Source organism: Callorhinus ursinus, unplaced genomic scaffold (genome assembly GCF_003265705.2).
Source record: "Callorhinus ursinus isolate GAN/ISIS: 27379988/994484 unplaced genomic scaffold, GSC_fseal_2.0 scaffold107, whole genome shotgun sequence".
Taxonomy (NCBI): domain Eukaryota; kingdom Metazoa; phylum Chordata; class Mammalia; order Carnivora; family Otariidae; genus Callorhinus; species Callorhinus ursinus.
The window spans coordinates 662,619-669,788 of NW_027397169.1; positions in this window are offsets into that span (position 1 = coordinate 662,619).

The following is a 7,170-nucleotide window of genomic DNA, read 5'->3' on the forward strand; positions in this document are numbered from 1 at the left end:
CTTGATTCTAGCTTCCTTCCCTTGTGCTGCCCTGTCATGGGGTGTGGGAGAGGTGGGCATCGTTCTTCTTCCACCTTGTAGGGGGCCCAGAACCCTCCCTTCCCTGGTCTCTGTGGCTCCTTGGGGCCACCGGTTCTGCCTCTGGCTCCCAAAGGCTCTCCAGTTCTATTGGGTGCCGAGGGCTCTGGCTTTGGTGAGCAGTACAAACTCTAGGTGGCACATGCCGGTGGAACTGGAAGACTTTTTCTTCCCATCGCTTGGCTGGCCGGGGATGACTGGCCCAAAGACCAAGCCACTGTGCACCGTCTAGCCAGGAGTTAATCTCTCCTGAGAGAAGGACAGTGGGGGCCACTCTGGGGCCTACCACAGGGTCAAAGTCTGTGACCAGCCAGGGCAGAGAGGGGCTGTGGACAAGAAGTGCTGACCTAGAAGGATCTCTCTGGGCAGGGAGGGGCTGGGAAGGCAGTGTGGGTTTCCCAACGTCAGATTTGGGAGATGGGGAAGATGCGGTGGAGGTGAGGACTGCAGCCTCCTAAGCACGGCTGGGTTGGGGGAGCAGTGGGGGCTCTAGAGAAAGAGACCACATGTGGCCAGTGTAGTGGTCAGGGCCCACTGTCTCCTTGCTGAGCCCAGGAGATCCAAGCCTTGGAGTGCAATTAGCACCCCCACTGCTGCCCCTAAAGGGCCCAAGAGAATGGTTCAACTCTGGGTTTCTGATTTAAAAACACAACCGGGGGCCAGCCACTAGCAGAGTTTGTTCAGCTATTTATCACATATTAATGTGAATTTCGTACAGGAAATAAAATTGATTCAATACATAAGGCTGAAATTTGCAGTCTGAGAGGCAGAATCTTCTGATCCCTCAGGAACTTTCTCTTGACTCATCGCCAGGCTAAACACGGCCTGGCCCTGGAAGTCATCCTCCTGATGCACACATATACACAGACACACACACTCACACCTTGTACACACTCATGTAATTGACACTCACACACCCACACACTGTTTCACTCCCCACACACTCATGCACTCTTCTACCCACTCTCCTGTGTGTGCGTGCACACACGGACGCACACGCTCCCGCACCCACGCACATGGGCACACACACAGACACACTCATACACATCCACACCATCTCGCGCACGCGCACGCGCACGCACTTCCCGCACTGACCAGATCTTGCCGCCCTTGGGGCTGAGGAGGCTGGGACGGACACGGGCCTGCTGCCCTCCTAGCTCTGTGGGCGGCCTGGCCTCCCTTCCAGAGCGCTGCAACTCTTACTGGCTCAACTCTTCCTTCCCTGATGCTCCCTGAGGGCCATCTGAAGCCCAGGCACTGTTGTAGGCCCAGTGAGATGGAGGAGGAAGAGGCAGATGAGACACCACCTCCACAGCCATCCCACCCTTGCTGGATGGGTACAGAGACCCAGAGACAAGGCAGGTGCCCTTGAGTGTGGAGGGGCCACAGGCCTTTGGGATCCAAGCACAGGCCCACTAAGCCTGAGGTCCCAGCCTCTGAGGTCCCCTTTGCCTCTGCTCCACCTCAGCCACTTAAAGGGGGTCCTGGGTCCTGCAGAGTAGGCAGTGGGCCACCTACCCCTGTGTCTGCTGGCATTACCCACCCTCCACACACCCACCCCCCGCCCCGTACGGTGGCCAATGGCTTATGAGGCTGAACCAACCCAGAGGGGTGGGGAGAGACTGCCAGTGAGCTGGGGCCGGGGGCACAGGGGCAGAAAGGCTCAGCTGCTGGGTGTTCCCCACCACCCTTTCTCTTTCCTTCTCAGGGGTGTTTGCACACCGCCAGTCATGCTTCCTCCTCCTTGCAATCCTTTTCCAGCCGGCTCCAGAGAGGCTGGGCCCCTGGCTGCTCCCCTGCTTTTCTGCTAGGGCCTCTCAGCCTCCCGCATGGCACCCCCTCCTCCACGGACCCTGCCTTGGCCCCTGTCCCTTCATGCCCTTGGTGGTCTCCCTCTCGAGGCTTCAACGACCACATATATGCCTCCTTTTCCCAGCTTGTCCTTTCTCCTGAGCACCATCTAAGATTGCCAACTGGCTCCCACATATCTCCATCAGATCCCCCGCCAGGGCAAGAACCGGCCCTGTCTGGGTCCCCACTGCTGTGGTACCCTGCACTGGGCCTACAACACAGGACTTCAGAAATATCTGAGGAACTGCACCCACCTGCCCACCCACCGAAGTTTGCTGAATGCCTACCAGGCGCTGGGCACCGCACTAAGCAAAGACTGACAGAGCCGCTGCCCTCCCGAGTGCACGGGGCATCAAGAGTAAGAAACCATCATCCAAGCTTTCTCTTACAGACCGAGAGACGCGCTTCAAAGAACAGATAGAGTGGAACACCACCTGGCAGCTCCTCAAAGAGTTAAATATGGAGGTCCCATACGAGCCAGCCATTCTGCTCCCAGCTATCTACCCAAAAGAATGGGAAACATACGTCCACATGAAAACTTATACATGACTCTTCACAGCAGCGTCATTCATACCAAACAGTGGAAACCATCCAATGTCCACTGACGGATGAACGGATAAACACGGTGTGGTCCATCCATGCACTGGAATATGATTCAGCCGTAAAAAAGGAAGGAAGCTCTGACATACGCTGCCGTATAGATGAACCTTAAAGACATTATGCTCAGTGAATGAAGCCAGACACAAATGATCACAAGTGACATGACCGCACTGATAGGAAATGTCCAGAATATGTACATCTAGAGGGACAGGAAGTTGGCTAGTGGTTGCCAGGGGCTGGGGCCTGGGGGGTGGGGGGAATGGGGGGACCTGCATCCATGATTTCTTTTTTGGAGTGATGAAATGTTCTGGGACTAGACAGTGATGACAGTTGTACCACATTGTGAATATACTGAAACCCACTGAACTGTTCGCCTTAAAGGGGTGAATTTTATGTTATGTGAATGACAGCTGAGAGAAAAAGGTAAGAGATGGGCTGGGCTGGCAGAGGAAGGGTGGTGCAGAAGCAGGAGGGAGGCATGCCACTCCAGAAAAGACTAGAGAGTTCTGCAGGGGCCAGGCCCTGTGAGCCCCCGTGGGCTCAGGCAGGAGCCTGGCTGGGCTTGCATTTTATTAAGACCCTCCTGGTCCCTGGTGTGGAGATAGATGCTCCTCAAACTCAACACTCTTCTGACTAAAGCCAGTGCCTCCTCCTGCTGCAAGTGGGACTAGCTGGGTCCATGGTGCTGCCCTCCACCCACCTGCTCAGGCCAAGCCTGGCACTACCCTTCTGCTGCTTGTCCAAACCCTTCAGCCACTCCCTACTTGGAGATGGAGCCCAGATGTTTCTGCCTGGTGCACACAGCCCTGCCAGCCTTGCTTCCTCCCTCATCCTAGCCCCACGATGCTCAGCTCTCCAGGACCACCGCTTCTTCATGCCTGTGTCTTTGCATATGCTGTTCCCTCTTGCTGGAAAGGCATTCTCCAACGCCTGGTTTGAATATCTTTTTTGGTGAAATCGTTCCTGTCAACCCCCACCTCCAGCATGCTGGCTCACTTCTCTCTCTCTCTCTCTCTCTGAAAATACTTGCCTCCTACAACTCAGCCCAAGGCACAGTCCATGGCAATGACTTCTATATACGCCTGCCAGCCCTACTGGGTCACAAACATTCTTTTTTCTTATTTTTTTATTTTTTTATAATTTTTCTAAAAGATTTCTTATTTATTTCTTTGACAGAGAGATATAGAGAGAGCACAGGTAGGCAGAGAGGCAGGCAGAGGGAAAGGGAGGAGCAGGCTCCCCGCTGAGCAGGAAGCCTGACGTGGGGCTCGATCCCAGGTTCCTGGGATCATGACCCAAGCCAAAGGTAGATGCCCAACTGACTGAGCCACCCAGGCACCCCGGTCACGAACATTCTGAAGGCAAGGGCCTATCTTCTTAATTTTCTACTCCTAGCTCCTAACACATCTGGAATTTAGTAGGTGTTCAATAAACATTTGCTGAATGAATGAAGACAAAAATGTCTGTGCTGCTCAGCCAAGTGATCAAGGTCAACATCAACAGTGATAAGTCACATTGAGAGCATGGGCCCATGATGAGCTGAGAAGGGCATGTCACCTCTGTATCTTTCTCCCCAGAACACATCATCCCAGTTTAACTACGAGAAAAACATGTGACAAATCCAGATCAGGGGACATTCTAGAAAATGCCTGACCAGTTCTCCTCCTCTGTCAAGCTCATCAGAAATAGGGAAAATCTAAGAGACTGTCCCAGACACAAGAGCCTAAGAAGGCTTGATGACAAAATGTCATGTGGGATCCAGGATGGGCTCCTGGAAGAGAAGAAGGAAATTAGGGCAAAACTAAGGAAATCTGAATAAAGTGTGGACTGTAGTTAATGTATCAACATTGTTAATTATAACAAATGCACCAGACCTACTGAAGATGTTCCTAATCGGGGAAACTGGGTGTGGGGTCTGCAGGCACTCTCTACTGTCTTCTCAATTTTTCCGCAAATCTGAAACTGTTCTAAAAAATAAACTCTATTTTAAAAATAATTCAAAACAAAGATTCTGTATCAGTGTAGACAGAAAAGTAAAGACAGCTGTAATGCATGTCCCATAGCAAGTGGGACACTCACAGGTTCCCTTGACTAGGCGGGGGAGGAAGGATTTGCACTTGGTTTTTCTGACTCCAGAGCCTCTGCCCTAAACTGATCCTCTGTGCTGCCGCTCTCTGCATTCTTTTACTTTAGAAACAATATACATTAAAGCACGAATGCCCAATTTACTGGGTGCTCAGTAAAGCACAGTCATTACTTTTCAACTGGGAGAGGGAGTGAGTGTGTGTGTGTGCGCCATCTTGCAGAGAGCTTGGCGATTTCAGAGGCAGGGAATAAAGACCCCAAGTTTCCTTTCAGTTTGGCTCCCTACCTACCCCCCCCCCCCCCCCCCGCTTCTGATCCTCCACCTCTAATGATTATGGGGGACACAGACTCATTTCTGAACCGGATGCCTCGGGAGATGCCACGTGACCCCATACGCCCAGCCTGCCAGGACTGTCGGTGTGGGCCAGCAGACTACCATGGTCCTGGCTGGCTCCCAACTCCTGGGGAAATGGCCTCGTGTCTGGGTCCTTTTCCTTGCTGAGGGATGGGCACCCAATGGGTAAGCCTGAATAACAAGGACAGCAACTGGAATTCAGGGCTTGCTGTCTGCCTTCCTCTTCTCCCCAGTTCTAGCCGCTCCTCTATGCTGTGGATGTTTCCATATCCGCGTCCCTTCTTCACGTGGCTGTGTGTGTGTGGAACTGCTCTTAGATCTCTCGGCCTTCTGTGAGAACTCCAGAGCCAGGAACCTGGGTTCAAATCCCTCCTACACCATTGTATATCTTTGTGATACACTTTGCCTCAGTTTCTTCATCTGAAAACAGGGCTAATGATAGTACCTGCCTCACAGGTTTCGTTGGGAGGAATACCTGAGCTAAACTTGTCAAGTGCTTAGGATAGGAGCTGGTTCATGGTATTCCCTGCTAGATGGAATGTTCCATGTGGGCAGGGGCTGTCTAGCTACCACTGGATCCCCAGAGTCTAGCACACCATCAGGCATCCAATATTCGTGGAATGAAGAAACAAACCTCTCCTCTACAGCAGACCCCCTTTAAAGGGAAAGCATAATTATTAAATTAAAGCAGTGAAACTATAATTATCATTATTGGAAGTAATAGCTGCAGCAAATACCTTCAGACTAAAATCTGAAAGGTGGGCCATTATGACCTGTGGAATCCCTTCTGGCCTAAAAAAAAAAAATGCTTACTACCCTATATCATCACCAACTTCCTTTCTGCCATGGAAACAGGCTCATTCCTGGCAAATCCCTCATTTCTCTATATTTTAGGTTCTTGAGAATGACAAGGGAGAAAATTCAAAGCCCTTATAAGCCTTCCAGGGACAGGTGAATAAGAGAAGGGGCATCCTGCAAAGGCTCTTGACTCTTCAAAGCCAAGATGCTATCTTTTCTGCTGCCTGTGTCAGTGGCAAAGTCTTGCAGGACCAGGGGGCAGGGGGCGAGGTGGGTACACCCTGCCTTTGGGAGCTCTCCGAGGCAGATGGGTCAACCTCCTTCCATGGAAGAGATCCAGGCCGTCTTTCGTAAGTGGGTGGTAGGGAAGACTGTCAGATCCTAAAACGAAGCAACTATTTACTAAGCATCTGCTATGTGTCCTACACTTAGCCTGAGACTCAGCCGTGAACAAATGGACAGGCTTCCTGCCCTTGTGGGACTAGTGGGACGGTGTGGGAGACACACCTCAATGAAACAATCTCACAACACATCACAGCACACGAGTAAGGCAAGAAAAGCCCAGGTGAGCTGTGCCGACAGGGCCTTCGAAGATAAATCTCTCCCCTGGTGCCGGTGAGTCCATGGTCACTCCTGTTTCACTTCTGGAACAGGTGTGCTACAGACTCCCCAGGGCAGGGTAGGGCTTGCTCCCTCTCTTGAGTTTTTCCAACTACGGGTCCCTTTTCCCAGGGAGGGACACGCAGTACGTGCCCCATGGATTGCATCTGGGACACCGGGAGTATAGGATGAGGCCCACCGAACAAGGCACGACTCCCTGAATGCACCACACTTGCTCCTGCTTTGTGAGCCTCTGTCCAAACACTGCCTGCCTGGAACGCCCTTCCCTACCACGCCTGCCCAGAGAGCTCTTCTCTGGGCCTATATGTCATCCCTGTTCCGCTCTCCCTGACGGCCCGGGGATGCACCGGACCCTTTTCTGTGCTCCCACAGCATGCTGGGCATAGTTCTGCCTCGTGCTTCCACATGGCAAGCAGCAGGATGTGATGGTGAGGGCGCACACTGGAATCTTGGTTCCTCCCCAAGGTTTGGAGGATTAAATGAGATAATATGTAAATGGTGCTTGGCACCAGGCCTGGCATGTGGGATGGGCCTGATCAGGGTGCGCCAAGAGGGTCTTTAGAGGCAGGGCAGGGACCATGTGTGACCTTCCTTCATAGCCCAGCACCTGACTCAGTTCCTAGCACGTGGTGGGGATTCACCTGGAACAATCAGCATCTGTATTCTGCCAGAGGAAACTGAGATCACTCTCTGCCTCGCCCCCCGCCCCCATCAAAGCGCGTACCCAAGGACACAGGCCCGTACCCCCAGCCTCGGGTAAAAGTGCACTGATACTGGTCACA